General features: G+C 49.7%; 1 protein-coding gene across 1 annotated transcript in view; it reads left to right on the plus strand.

The window, feature by feature from the left end:
- The first annotated feature begins 392 nt into the window (after window positions 1-392).
- The window catches only part of FAM49A (family with sequence similarity 49 member A), a 41355-nt gene continuing 26098 nt past the window's right edge, over window positions 393-15649 (plus strand). Inside the window, exon 1 of the mRNA XM_006767561.2 lies at window positions 393-570. The gene's annotated coding sequence lies outside the window, so the exon portion shown is untranslated. The remainder of the gene's footprint in view (window positions 571-15649) is intronic.

Here is a 15649-nt window from a genome sequence, read left to right on the forward strand (position 1 = left end):
AGTTCCCAGGGTAAAGCTGCAAAAACACCAACAGCAATCTGGAAAACGTGCCGCCTCCCTTTCTGAAAATCTGTTTTTTTTAAAAAAAGGGCTTTGCATTCAGGGTCAATGACCAGTTGTTTGAGGAGTCAGCCAGACCGTGTGGCTGCTTTTTAAAAAATTCCAAAGGCCAGAGAGTCCAAGACACGTTCTCCTCTGGGTTCCTTGTCCAAGTCTCCGAACCTCGAGCGAGGCTTCTCTGAGCCTCAATCTTCTCAACCACCAAGCGAAAGCATGAAGCTGGGTGCCCGCGGATTTCTCTCAGCCTGGGAATCTGAGATTCGGGGACTCTCTGCTCTCCTTAAAAAAAAAAAAAAGTATTGTTATTGGAGGAGAACAGGAAATGGCCTCTCAGTAACATGACTTGCATTCCTTTTAGCAGATTATCACTCACTTAAGGACAGAGAAACCACCGGACTCAAGGGGGCCGCAGCCCTGACCAGGGACCAGACTTTTCTTGGCCGAGGGCTGCTCCGCTGGTCCGTCCCATCAGCCTGGATTGGTGAACCTGACTCCCAAGAGCCTCTCCAGGTAAGAAACAGCTGACGGGCGGCAGCAGGCTGTGCAGTGGCGCCCAGCACTTTCTGGGTAGGGATGTGTGATCTGCAGCCTGGAGCGTACATATGGGAAAGCGTTACGGAGGGTCGTGTTTTTCATCTAGATAGCTTGAGTTTCCTTGAAAACTGAAGCCAGAGCATTTCATAAAGCTGAGCACGGTATAGAAGGTGAGACCCGGTGATTTCCAAGGTATTTTCCAATCCCGCGGTCCCAGCGTCCTTTATCCCACCGTGCTCCGCCAGGCGTCTCACTCGCTGGGGAGCGAGGTGTACGGGTGCTCCCTTTCTTCTCCTGTGGTTCCTCTTCCCCGTGGGGCTCCCTGAGAGCGCGCCTCACTCAGAAGAAGGAGGCGAGTTTCGGAATGAGGCGGACCTGACGTGGAATTTCAGTTCTGCTATTTATGAGCTGACTGGTTTTGCCCGCATCGTTTTAAATCCCCATCTTCTGTTTCCCCATCTGTGGGATGGGACAGCGCAGTCTCGTCTGTAGACTGACGGTGACAATCAGAGGACATAATGTGCTAGCTTTGTTTCTTTCTTATATTAGACCTCAAAAAAGGTTAGCTTCTCTCCCCGTCCAGCCTTACTTTGAACTGTTAAAATATCGCTTTTCTCCTCCATTGGGTTCCATGTGGGGCTTGGGCCTTGGTTTTCGTTTCCAAAGAGCCTCAAGGTATCTAGAAGAAGAAAGAGAACTTTAGGAGAGAGGACAGCACAGTGACACCAGCAACTAGTGCATCCAGGGGCAGGCCTTGTGCGCACACACCGGAAGTCCCAAGCAGTTACAGAAGAGAGAGGCTGTCACCAGGCTTTTGATTTCAGAGCTTGTCCTCAATAGCAGCCCTCCCTCGCCTCGGCTCTGGCCGGAGTGCCCTTGCAGCCCAGCCATGGGGATGGCGTGCTCTGCTATACCCAGCGCCGGGGCCCTGCTCCTCTCCCAGCCTCTTGCCCCATCCTTTGTCACTCAAGGTGTTAGGTGAAAACCAACTCCCTCCCCGCCGCCCCTTTCCTGTTAGACCAGCAGGGTCTCAAGACCCAGGGGAAGAGCCTGCCAGCTGGCATCAGTTAATCTGGGGGTGGGCCTCCTGGCCTGGCACTCAGCAGGAGTTCCCTTCAAGAATGTGTTCCTCCAGGGACATGACATGGGCTTTCTCCCGTGTCTGTTAGCTCTGTGGGCATTCATTCATGCAGCCGTCCATGCATCCCACACACGTTTATGGAGCACAGGCTACTCGGCAGGCATCCTTGGTGTTCGGGGCACAGCACAGAACAAAGCCAAGTTGCTGTCGCATGGAGCTTGCATTCCAGTCAGATCAAGGGATCGCCAACAGGGAAACAGGCACACACGTTATATCAGGCAGTATTAAGTGCTACGTAAAAAAATAAGTCTGTTCATGCCAGAGAGCTGGGAAGTTGGGAGAACAGGCACTCCTCTTCTCTAAGGCACCAGGGAAGCCTCCCTAGTCGGCGTTATCTGAGGGGGACCTGGCTAAGTGAGAGGGGGGCCTCTCCAAGGCCCCATCCCTAAAGCATCCTCAGTAGAAATAAGGGTGGAAGTTCTTTTCTCGCAGTTTTAGTTACTGAGACTCTGGAGATGAATGAGACTTGGTGCCACGCAAGGGGCCCGTGGCCTGGCGCTCGGACAGAGCTGCTTGGGAAGTGGCATTGGTAAATGGGGTTGAAGTGAGCAGCTGTCCTGATCTGGTCGTTGTGAAACAGATTTGCTAGAGTGGGAATTTTCCATTGGAACCTCCCCCGGTCACTGCTACCAATTCTCTTGGAATTCGTTCACCTAGACCATGGCCAAGTCTTGGCTTCAGGGGAGAGGGCGGATTAGTTCATTCAGCAAACATTCGAGGGCCTCTCGCGTGCCAGCGCCAGTGCTAGACACCAGGGGTCGGTGGTGATTCGATTCAGCCCCTGCCCTCGAGTTGTTTGTGGTTTTATTGGGAGACCTACGAGTGACTAGACAACACACACTTGCCAGCATCGTGTACGAGTGGGTGTGCGGGAGCCCAGAGGAGGGGTCTCTGACCCACACTGAGGTGCAGAACCCGGGAAGCTGCCCAGAGACACACTACCTCCACTCAGTCCTAGACTTGAGGGCTCATCAGGCAGCTGAACAGCAGGGAGGGTGGGACCTTTAGGGTGGGGCATGTGGGCCGAGGGGAGGCATACACAAGGCTGCCCCTGGGAGGCCCTGTGCTCAGTGCCATTCACTGAGCTGTAGAATGTGAGGTGACTGAGAGACTGGGGGACTCGTGTGGAGTGAGAAGCTGGAACCTTGAGTGTCAGGCCAAGAGGATGAGTATGTCCTGAGGACAGCTCGGTGCTGTGAACCGTTCTTTAAGCAAAGATTGATGGGCGGCTAAGGTTGGAGTTTTATGAAGCAAAGGGTCTAATTTTCTTTGACCCCCCCCCCCCAGTTCCTTCAAGGGCTTATGTCACACCCATTCTTCCTAATGTTATAAGACCACGGTTTCCTCGGCTGTCAAGTAGGTGAATACCGAAGGGCTGAATGGGGTGTTCGTGGGGGGGGACATGGATCTAGGGCACGTCCAGCACTGAGTGCCCCTGAATGTTCACTGCGGACAATGCTTCACGGGCAGTCTTGGGACTAAATTGCTGGGAGATGGTTGGAGCACGAGCCTCGTTTCTGATGGGAGAGAATGGCTGACAAAAGGCCATGCTGTTCTAGTAGAAACCATGGAATGTACATCTCGATGTGTTTTCTCCTGGTCAGAAAATGGATGGGTAATAGCCATCTCTTAACCCTCTCTCTGCTGAATACTGAAGTAAGAGTGTTCTCTTCAGAAATGAGTGGACTCATTAGGTAGAGAATACCCGAGTACCTGCTTCAGGCCAGACACTGTGTGAGGCCTTGGAACATCAAGACACAAACGTGGGCAGCCCCTCGAGGAGTGCATTAGCTCGTCGGGGAGGAAGGAGCCAGAGTCACAGGAGCAGGTGGTGAGCAAGGGTTTGGGCCTGAACAAAGTGATGTGGATGCAGCGAAGGAGCATGCGCTCTGCCCAGGGAAGTCAGGGACGGCTTCCAAGAGGGGCTGATGAGCTGGGCATTGAAGGATGATTAGGAGTTGGGATCTGGAAGAGAGATGCTCACAGTACAAACAAGGGCCAGCACTCAATTCTAGGTGATGCTGGTGGGGAGGAAAGAGCCAGAGTGATTGTGGTGCACACATAATGCCTCCACTCTGCCTTTGAAAAATCCATTAGTAGCCACCCCCTCATGTTCCCGCCTTGTTCCCAACAGGGACTAAAAGTAGTTAAATTAACTCATTTGAGTTGATCTCTGACCCCTTGGAGGTGTGAATGAGCAGCAAAGGATAAAGGGGACCAAGAAAAAAGTGGCGAGAAAAGGAGGAGAAATCCACCATCATCCCGAAAGAGAGGAACTGCTTGATGGTGGTGGTTCGGTTTTGGTGCAGAAGGTTAGCTGTGCGTTCAGACTTGTTGGTGTGCAATGCCTGCGGGCACCACGCGCAGATCCCTCCACTTGGCCCAGCGCTGGTGTCGGGGGAGGTAGAGGGCTCAGGACACGGACATGGAGGCCCCCATGTCAGACAGGGCTGCTCTGGGTGAGTGAGTGAGCACAGGCCCCTCTGTGTGCTGCCTGGGAGCCTGGCCTGGCCTCCGCCTCTTGAAGGCCCACAAAGACTTGCTTGTTCTCCCCTGACATCAGCCTGGCCCCCAGGATCTCTCTGTCCTTCTGGGGCAAGATCTCACAGAGAGATAATAGAGTGAAAGGGAAGGGGGATCAAGTGAAGGCCGGCTCTGCGTCACCATGCCAACCAGAGTGGAGGCTAGAGACATGGTGCCTGCCCCGAGCGCCTACCCACCTGCCAGGCCCCACTCACCAGGCCACACCCAGGACAGCCCCAGGCTGCTGAGCTGCTGGTCCCACCAAAATAGAAGCTACTGGCATTGGTCCCGAGAGACCCTAGCTGTCTGGTCAATCATGGACAATACATTAGAGGGTGACATTAGTCCTAGCTGCATGCAGTGGGTTGATTGTTTAAGTAAGCAAGTATTGCATTTAAACACCTGGGTTTTCTATTTTAGCAAAGACTTATAGAGAGAGTTTGGCCTCAGAAGTTTCACAAAAGCTCACTGTTTAGTGGGCTCTGTGAGAGGGTCTGGTCTAGCTTCTGTCTGATCCCTTTTTCGGGTGCGTAAACCGAGGCCAGGAGTATGGGAGGCAGAGCTGGAAGTGGAAAGAGGGAAGACTTTATAGCCACACAAGCCCGGGCTCCAGGGCGGGAACATGTACGGAAGGCACTCAGCACAGACTTGGCCCACAGCGGGGGCTCGGCCCGCGCTCCCCCTGGTTGCTTTGTGAACTTCCATTTGTGCTGTTCAATGAATGAGCTCCCTCCTGAAGCAAAATGCATGTTAAGCCAGGACAAGAGAACTCCTGGTTTTCTTCATCCTAAACCGACCGGCCCTAAAACAACCTTCTAGTTATAGAGACAGGAAGGAAAGGGAATTTGACATTGAGACTTCAATGCTTTGTCTCAGAACTCCGGCCAAGGGCAGACTAGTCCTTGAAAGGTGAGCCGGTGTCTCCACTGTCCCTCCAGCATGTTCCCCACACTCCACTGGGCACCCAGCGACCTGAGATCGTTTCTTTTGCCGGGTTCTCAGATGGTATGAGTGGAGGAGGGGCCCCGGGCCTGGAGTTGGAATAACGATTGGCCCTCTTCCCGTGGAACGAAGTAGCCTAAACAATATTTGATCTGCCTGTGAGGGCTGCGGACCCGACAGCCAGTGAAGGGCAGAGCTTCCAAAGTTAGTCATCTGTGGCCGCAGACACCAGCCTGGGAACCCGGGCCGCAGGGTCAAGTTGAAATCAGGACAACACATGGTTTAGTCATCAAGAGCAGGGCTGGGCTTCAACATCAATTGGGAGATAAACTTGGTGAGTTTGTTTGTTTGGTTCCATTGTGGTCCGGGTTGATGAATCCAAACAGGGAAGTCCCGCCGTGACTTCGCTGCCTTCTCTGTGTATCGAGAGTTTCCTGTGGGAGCACCTCCGTGCAAGGCACGTCCCTCTGCCCCCCTGTCAGTCTGTCCGCCCTAGGCTGGGGGGACAGATCGCTAATGGAGGCTTTCCCACTGTCTTAATTTACGCGTCCAGAGTAATTTCCAGTTTCACAATATAACTGTAAGTGAAAGTTTCTCCAAAGTGAGTGGTAAGAACTTGTTTTGATAAGTTTGGAGTCAGATTTTAGCCTTAAAAAAAAATCCTTACTCTTTGCAACTGGAGTCTAGAAGATTTAGCCACAAGACAGATGTTTCCCTCGGTGGAAAACATGATTTAAGAAATTAGCGGAAGGGGTTGGGGGTAAGGGGTAGGAGGAGGTAGACAATTCCTAAGCCAAATGGTTGAATCTATTAATCTTTCATTCCCAAATGTCACGGCTCCTTTACTTATGACCAATCCTTTTGAAATGATCTTGAACAGGAACTGAATTAGTGATGCATTGGGTGCTACAGCTGTGGGTATGAACAATTCTTACAACTAAGAGAAATAACATTTAGAAAATATTCAGGATGCTGAAATTGATCCTCTGCTTTCACAAACTTCTGTTTTTCTACTAAGTACCCACCCACACAGGGGCCTGCAGTGTTTAATATGAGATGGTATCTCCCCCTCGTGGAGAAACTACTTAACTGCAAGCTCTTGAATTTGCCCCAAGAAAAGCTGTTTTAAATATATCATTTTAGTAACTCTTAAAACTAAACTACTTATCTACTTTTCAGAGTTATTGTGAGAATTAATTGAGATAGTTTGTGAGAAGCACTGAAAATTTAAGGATTATCTGGTAATGAGGATTTTTTGAAGCAGGGGACTGAGGGAAGTAATCTTTTTATTCTTTCCTTCCTTTTTTCCTTCCTTCTCTCATTTCTTCTCTCTCTCTCTCTCTCTCTCTCTCTCTCTCTCTCTCTCCTTTTCTTGGCCACCCATCCTCCTTCCTTCTTTCTCTCTTTCTAATTAAGCAGCTGGAATTCCGACAAGAGGTTCTTGAACATAGGCTTTGGCCTGGATGCCTTCACTTCACTCATTTTTTTTTCTATTGACTTAGAAACACATTCCCTGAGTGGCCTGTTTTGGATCCAAGCATAAGCAAGTCCTAGTTCCCAGCCTGGAGTGCTCCCCTCCCAGCAGGAGAGAGAGCAGGCAGGTAAGCAGGAGTGGCAGGAATGTGGAAGGCGCAAGTTGTGAGAGGACTTGGGGTTATGGCAAGAGAGGCAGGAGGCAGGGGATTCCCCCAGGACTGGGACAGGCATCCGGGCTCCAGGATGGTGGGGGATGGAAGCTTGCCAGGCAGAGAACTACCCTGAAGCAGGTTCAAATGCCACGTAGGAAACTGGTCCCTCCAGGAGATATATTGGAGGGAAACCATTCAGGCCGAAGAACTAGCAAATGCAAAGATCCCGTGGCAGAAACATATGTGATAAGTTCAAGAAAGAAAAAGCAAGGTGGCCAGAAGCAGTGACTAGTACAATGCAGGAGGGAGGGGTGTCGGGGATGAACCACCGTGGGATGGCATCACCTTGGCCTTGCTGGTTATGATAAGGACCCTGTATTTCACTCCGAGTGTAATAGGAGGTCATTGAAGGGAGTGAAGCAGGGGGCGGCATGATCACCGTAGCTGCTGCACAGCCGCTGGCTGAGTGGTTGGGCATGGTTAGAGCTAGGAGATCTGTTTAGAAGGCAAGTGGGAACTCAGGGCAGGAGATGGTGATGGCTGGTAGCTTGACCTAGGGCACTGATGATGGAGGCTGTGAAATGACTGAATTTAAGACACACCCTAAAAAGTGGAGCTGATGGAATTTGTTAGCTGGGATATGGTGGATGTGAAAAACAAAGGAGTTGAGAATAACACCAATATTTTTGGACCAAGCATCTGGAAACGTGGAATGGACATAATTGCCATGGACTCAGCTGGGAAAGACTTGGGAAGGGACAAATTTCAGGGGGAGAAACCAAAACTTTAATTTTGAATGTGCTCAGTGTGAAATGTCTGTTAGAAGTAAAATAGTCAGTTGGATATGGATATGTGAGTCAGGTGACAGTTACGAACTTGGAAGTCATCCACATACACATTAGGATGGTATTTAAAGCCCTCACGGGCACTAATAGTTCTGTAGGAACGCGGGAGTCTTCTTCATGGCCAGGGGAACAGAACTAAGACCAGTGGGAAGAACAATAGAAATAGCAGTAGTAACAGTGATTACAGTAACATTTATGTCTAGCTATTTACACATGTTGTCTCATTATTCCTAAAAACCACTCTTGGAGAGGTTGAATTAATCTCTGTGTTACTCATACTGAAACTCAGACTCGAGGGAGGGTAAGTAACTGTTGTCAAATGCATTGATTAGCACCCAGCTAATAAATGGCTGAGCTGGGATTCAAACTCACGTTCGTGTTCTTGGTGCCACACTGACCATCAGGAACCAGTTCACAGCGCAGCTTAAGAAGTGCAATGGTGTGGCTTTGCTTTCATCCCTGAGACGTGCAACTGAGCGAGACTTTCTGCCAGCTCAGCCACCCTCTCACAGAGCTGCCCTAGAGGCCGCATGTCAGAGGCCAGGGGAAACTGTGCATGTGGGTGTTGTCCAGGCCAGCACACACTCACACACTCACACACACACACACTCACACACACTCACATACACACACTCACACACACACACACACACACGCGCACACACCACACACACACACACACACACACACACACGCACACACACCACACACTCTCACACACACTCACCCACACACACACAAACACGCTCACACACCACACACTCTCACACACACTCACCCACACACACACAAACACGCTCACACACCACACACTCTCACACACACTCACCCACACACACACAAACACGCTCACACACCACACACTCTCACACACACTCACCCACACACACACAAACACGCTCACACACCACACACTCTCACACACACTCACACACACACGCACTCACACACACACACACTCACAGTGGACAGCAAGGGAGAGCAGCTTGACAAGAGATCAGAGAGATGAGACCTTAGGAAGATGAAGTCACATTTCTGCTCCAAACACCAGCTGCAGCTTAAGCACAGAGAGCACCACTAGGTGCCTACTGGTTTCCCTTGTCAGGGTCACGGTCAGAGGACCGGGCCACACTGGCCAGGGGCGGGCACTCCTTCACGCCCGCCTCAGCCAAATGAGTGCCCGGACTCCATGGGGGAAGTGGGATCTGAGGCACGAGATGGCTACTCCAAGGTCTGCGTAACAGCTCAGATTGGAGCTGGGCTTTCTAGACCCTGAGGGTCATGTCTGTGGCACTGGACTCCTTGGAAAGGGAAGGGAGAGGCTGGGATCCTGAGAGCAAGTTAGAAGCTTTACACCCCGCCCCGCCTCCACCCCCCGCCCCGGGTCCCAGCATGCAGTTCCGTGGGCGGCCAGCAGAGGGAAGCGTGCACCCGGCTTTCCCCAGCCCCGGCCTGAAGCCATATTGAATGAGCAAACGTCTGCCTCCGACTCCGTGAGATCTAAACGTCTCCTGGGCAGGAAATCCGCGAGGAGCACTGCGGGGTTGTGCAAACAGCCTTACAATGTCCGCTTGTGTGTGCGCGCCCGTGTCGCCCACAGTGCTCTGGTTTTCTGGATAATGGGGCTCTGTGGACCCCTATGCCTTGTCATGCAAAGGGAGGGACCTGCGTTTGTCATCAATGGGCTCTTGTGTGATGAATGGCCCTGCGAAGGAGCCCGCAGCAGCCGGTCCGCGCGGGCTTGGCCAGGCGGTGGTCTGAGCAAGGGCTTTCTTCCTGGCTCTAAGCGGCAGCGCAGGCTTTGTTGTAAAAGGGAAACGACGTGTTTGCGTTGCGGGGGCAGCTCTTTGCATGCAAGACAGGAGCTGCGTCAGTTAGCTGCCTGCGTGCCAGCCATGACTAGGTGCTTCGCCTGCATTGTCTCATGTTCTCGGCAACAACACCCCAAAGGAAAGCAATGCTCATTACAGAGGAGAGCGACTTGCCCCAGGTCCCCTCCGCGGGTGCCGTTTTCTGCTAGGCGACTTTTTCCCTTTGTGTGGCCCGTGATTTCAAAACAGATGAGGGATTTCTATTCCTGGGCTCCCCTGTGCTTGTACCTCCTGGGATTACATGTACAATGATGTGTGTCTGTGCGTGTGCACATTTTGCTGAGAAAGCTGATTTTTGTCATATTCTCCAAATCATCCACGGTCATAAAAACAACAGAATCACGCACCCAAAATATTTGTATTCGGGGAAATACTTGTTTTCTCTTACCTGTTCCTCTTACCAACAACTGATCTCCCGCTCGGTGTGGTTGCAGCGGGCACCTTGTCGCCCTGGCTATGCAGTGACTCCTGATCTCTCACTCCCAGCCTTTGCGAGGACGTGAGTGAGGAGGGTTTGTGTGGGAGCTGTGCTTGGCGGGGAGGAGTGGTGGGAAGGGGGACATTCTGAAAATGAAGAATTCACAGCAAGGAAGGCGGCTCATTTAGCCTGGGCCGTGGGTAGGAGGTTTCTGGGAGCAAATGCTGTCTGATCTGGACCTGGAAAGACAGACAGGATGTCCAGAGGCAGCAGAGAAGGGAAGGGCGTTCGAGACAAAGGAGGTTTGTAATCCACCAGGCCGGACCGTCTGTCTCATGTAAACCACCGATGGACAGAGCAGCCCAAAGGAGGCAACTTCTCCATGTCCCCTTTCATTTTCCAGCCGGAAGTGAGGCCATACAGAGAGTGGAGATCAATGGACGTGCCCAGATCACTCAGGCAGCCAAAGGCAATTCCAAGACCAGCCCTTAGGTGCCTGGGCTGCTGGCTCTGCGGGGGTCTCTTTCCCTTTGGAATGTGGCCGAACAGGCCTGGGCGGGCGGGCGGACACTGCCCGGCCTCCTAGGTAAGGGTCAGGCTTCCCCAGCAGCTTCCTCGTCACTATGTTCTTTTTTTAAAATATATTTTATTGGTTTTTTACAGAGAGGAAGGGAGAGAGATAGAGAGTTAGAAACATCGATGAGAGAGAAACATTGATCAGCTGCCTCCTGCACACCCCCACTGGGGATGTGCCCGCAACCCAGGTACATGCCCTTGACCGGAATCGAACCTGGGACCTTTCAGTCCGCAGGCCGACGCTCTATCCACTGAGCCAAACCGGTTTCGGCACTATGTTCTTAATCTCACACATGAAGGGGAACAAATTCACTAATGACTTCCCAGCGCTGGGCCGGTCCAGAACGCAGCCCCGGTTGCATTGTTTCCATGCTCACCAGCATTGGAAATTGGGGGGCCCATTGACTTTGAGGCCCTAAAAAGAACCTAATTTTCCCCTCATTTCTGGGAGACTGTTGCCGCTATACTACTGATGTTTTCGGGGGAAATGAGCTATGATGAGGTAATAGTCTATTTTAGAAAACCGAACGCAGATATTGACAGGGCTATTTTTGACCTGCACTTAATTGTTCGGCTCCATAATGGTCTCCCGGAATTATTAATTTTTTTGGAGAATTCCTGTGGACTGGCTTACACTGGACACCAGCAGCGCGTATTCCACAGGGAGCGCCCCCTTTGAGGAACACGGTGGTATTAATGATCGATGAGAATATTCAAGGCATTTTCCCATTTGAGTGCCATTACTTGTAGTGTTAAAACGTTTTGAAAACACATTTTAGCCATTAACTCATTTTTATTGTCAGATGAAAGTGCCTAATAGACTCACTCTACTTGAGTTTTGCTCCTTCATCTTGGAATGAAATCATCTGTTGGATTCTTGGCAACACATTGGGCAACAGAACAGAAAACCTTATGACTTCACTGCAGGAGTGAAGTGGCAGATGGGAAGGGTCGGCCACCGGCCCAGCTATCTAACATCGCTCACTGGTGGAGCAGACCAGGCTCCTGGAACATATAGGCTGAGCTACTTCATTATCTGGGTGCATTTCCCCCAGAAAAGCAGGTGCTTAATATCTTTTAAGAAATGTACCTTTACAGCCACCCAGCGTGGCTTAGTGGCTGAGTATCAACCTGTGAACCAGGAGGTCCAGGTTAGATTCCCGGGAAGGGCACAAGCCCAGGTTGTGGGCTCCATCCCCAGTGTGGGGCATGTAGGAGGCAGCTGATCCATGATTCTCATCATTGATGTTTCTATCTCTCTCTCCCTCTCCCTTCCTCTCTGGTATCAATAAAAATATATTGTTTTAAAAAAGAAACGTACCTTGACTTTAGTTGAGAAGTACTTTTTTTAAAGCACACTGTTTTGTATCTGATATAGTATGGGCTCTTGACTAACTGGTTTTGCTTATACTTCAAAACAATTAAGTAGTGGAGATACTGTACAAGGGGTTCATTGGTTACCAGGAGTGTCTCCGAGTCATGTGACTACTGGCGTGTCAGGTGGTGCCTTGGACGCTGATGCATCACGGGAGGCAAGCAGAGGGGGTTGCTTACCTTGCAGGGCACCGCTGCAGTTAGGGGGTCAGGCTTACGCTGCTACAAAGACAGACAGGTAGCCGCAGCAGGCACGCTGGAGGCACTGGCCTGAGACGGAGCAGGTCCCTCAGTGGCATGAATTTTGGTGACGCAGTGGGACTACAAATCAGAAAGTTCAGAGTCCATCTGAAGACTCTGGGAAAGGCACTTTCCTATACCTGACTCACCAGATCTGATCTCTGAAATGGGTTCAATAATCTGTCTTTGACACATACTCAAGTTGAGGACAAATGTGGCCAGACAGATCTTTTGCAAAGATGTGATGTTCTATAAATAATATGTCATTGTAGTAGTCATGACTGGTCTGTGGTTTATATGGTGACTATGTTGCCAGAAAATATTTGGATCAACCAGATTTTCTTAATCCCCCAAATACTGAGTTATGGACAGAGACTCTAAGTCTTTGGTTTTTTAAAGTCTTTGCACTAGGGATGCTAAAAATTGTAGATTCTGGGAGGCATTGGCTCACTCAAAGTGCTAACAAAAGCCGTGCATTGCCTATGCATTATCTTAGCCTAAGAAAAGTATTTGAAAAATAAAACCCTGTAGGGCTGCTATTTTATTTTGTTAATTTTTCCTCTCACCTTCTGTTCTGTATTGACAGAAGGGGTACTGGCTTAGGAATTCCCTGTTCATCAAACAGTCAGAGCTGCAGAGAAAGTCTTTAGTGCTTGTTCTATTCAGGAAAACGGGGTGCCGAAATTCTGGTGTAAGCAGGCAGAGCAGAGGCCAGCACGAGCAGCGCTGGACCTACGTCCTTTATTACGTCCTGTTTATAGAAAACAAACAAGTTTCCCCCAAAACTATGGCAATCTCTTTTCAACACAAGCCCTGGCGGTTTTATTTGGTTTTATGTTCTGGGAAAAGAACTAGTGCTATTACTTAATTTCTTTCCCCCAAACAAAAACAGAGTTCAAAACAGAAAAAAAAAAAAACACCAAAAAACAGCACAGCAGTGTGTGTGTATGTGTGCATGTGTGTGCGTGTGTGTGTGCACACACTCCAATTATTTCCTTGTTTTGGAACTGGAAGTGTTCGCAGAGAACTATTGCTTTAAGAGAGTAAATGTTTTCCACTGAGCAGCCTTGGAGCCAATTCCCTTGGGAATGGTTTCGAGATCAGAGCCAAGGAAGTAGTCATAGAAAACACTGTGTGTATACCCCAAATTGTCTCCCCAGGCAGGAGTGCTGCCCTTGGCAGGGACGTGCAGGCCGTCTCTACGGACTCTTAGCCCTCCTCCAGGGGCTGGAGAAATGCCCTCTTTCTAGACTACTTGGAAAACAATGTGAAACGACTCATTTCATAATGGTCTTGCAGTAAATCAGCCTTGAGGGAGAAGCCTTTTGTTTTTGGAAGACTTGTTGAGTCTCCCAACTTGTATCTTTTGTTCCCTTCAGTCCTGATCCCCCCTAGTTGGAGGGCTTGTCAGACTCCCAGCATCCTTCATGTCTGGGTGACAGTTGACTTCTTCTATAAGCCAACTTTCCTGAAAGAGCCCATCCACGTGGTTTTCTTTTCCTCTGAATTCCTACAGAAGTATATCCTCCCTGTTCAGGCCGTTGTGTGTGGAGCAGGTCACGTTGGATTCTAACAGAAACTGCAGACTTTCTCTCCAGAAAGATGAGCATCTACATAATCCTGTGTGCACTTTCCACAGACCCCGGATGCTCAAAGTCCCCAAACAGGGACCTTCTAGGGGTCTGGAGCCCCAGGTCTCCTCCTGTGAGGAAAAGAACCTACACCTTGCGTTTCCAGACTCTCAAGATCAAATGTGACTCCCCCTTTCATTCTCTTGTCATCTTCAGAAGTATGCTTAACCATCTGAACCTTTGTCTTCCAATAAACTCAGAGATACGTACAGCTGCCTGGCGGGTAGTATTTGCACTGCCTTCATGAGTACGTGTCCAATTGGTAAACCCTTTCCTGCGTCGTCATCTGGAAGCCAAGGCCTTGGACCCTCCCTTCCTGTGCCCCAGCCAGACCTTACTCACAGAAATGAATTCAGATGTCACAACACTCAACGTGCTGCACAGTAACTACATCACGTCCCAGGACCTCTAGGGAGCCTAAGGGAGGCATGTGTGTGTGTGGTTTAAAGTAAACCTAAACTTTACAATATCTACAAAAACCCTAGTTTTAAGTAATAAGCACGTTTACACATTATTGTTTGACCTCCTCTGTGTGAAGCTACTCTCTTACCCGGAGATTTCTTTTTCTCAACTATCTCATAGCCATGATCACTTTTTCCTTTAATCATAGAAAGCTGTATATGCGGGGCCAGCACAGCCAAGGGTTCAGTGAGCCTGAGTGGGGGCAGTGAAGGATTAAAGAAAAGTCAGACAAAGAGAATAAACTGGGTCGATCTCCTGTGCCTGGCTGAGGCCACAGAGAGACTAGGAAGGCAAATTGAGGCTTTATTCTATAGCCAGAGGTAAACAAGGTAGTGGTCACCATAGTACAATGTTCTTGTGAGTTTCACTTGTTTCAGCAGCACTTGCTGCACCTCCCACAGCCCATTAGCTACCTAGGAAGGATTTAGGGAGCTTTATAAAGACAAGCTTAATTATGCTAAGAGTGCTGTGCCCTCTAAGCTGGGACTTGTTTGTGGCTTTGCCAGCAGGTCAGTCCAAGGCTTAATCCTATAGTCGCTCCCTACAGCTGTACTTTCCATTTGTTTTATTTTTGGAAAACCATATCTTGAAAGAGACCCATTTTTCTTCTTTGCTTTGATTCTCAGAAGCTCAGGCCTGAATTGATAAGCCATCTCCAGTGAATGTGAAGGTCTTATGGCCTAGAAGTCATTCCTTGCCTCTCTACCTTTATCTTCCTAGTCTACTCTTACTTTTCTCTTCCCTCCACTTCCATTATGTACGTATTTGTATTCTCTAATGGTATGTACCATCTCTTAAATTCTTTTACTGTACAAGATAAAATATTAAAAAATTATCTTCATGTGAATTAGCTGAGCTATCTCACTAGGAACATGGTGGATGGCAATGTGTTGTGCCTGCACCGAGGAACTTAGAAAAGAGTAGACAGCCTCTGGCATGAGGATGCGTCTGGGGCTTAGTGGAAGTCCCAGGCGTGAGGGACCTTTCTATGTGGCGCCCTGGGTCCAATTCCAAACAACCATTGTCTCCACTCAGGGACCATCCATGTGATGTTAACTCGCTTTGCATTCCTTCAACCAGAACATACTTGCATGGATTCTTGTAGACCTTGGAGGAAGCAGGATGCATCAAATCTTTTGCCATTGCCCAGCAGGTATGGCCCAGTGGTTGAGTGTCAACCCATGAACCAGGAGGTCATGGTTCAATTCCCGGTCAGGGCACATGCTCGGGTTGTGGGCTCAGCCCCCAGTGGGGGCTGTGCAGGGTGCAGCCGATGAAGGTTTCTTTCTCATCATTGATGTTTCTATCTCCCTCTCCCTCTCCCTTCCTCTCTGAGATCAATAAAAATATATTTAAAAAAAACTTTTGCCATGAAGGAGTTGAAATGATTTTGTACTTATTCAA

This window comes from Myotis davidii, unplaced genomic scaffold (assembly GCF_000327345.1).
Source record: "Myotis davidii unplaced genomic scaffold, ASM32734v1 scaffold238, whole genome shotgun sequence".
Lineage (NCBI taxonomy): Eukaryota > Metazoa > Chordata > Mammalia > Chiroptera > Vespertilionidae > Myotis > Myotis davidii.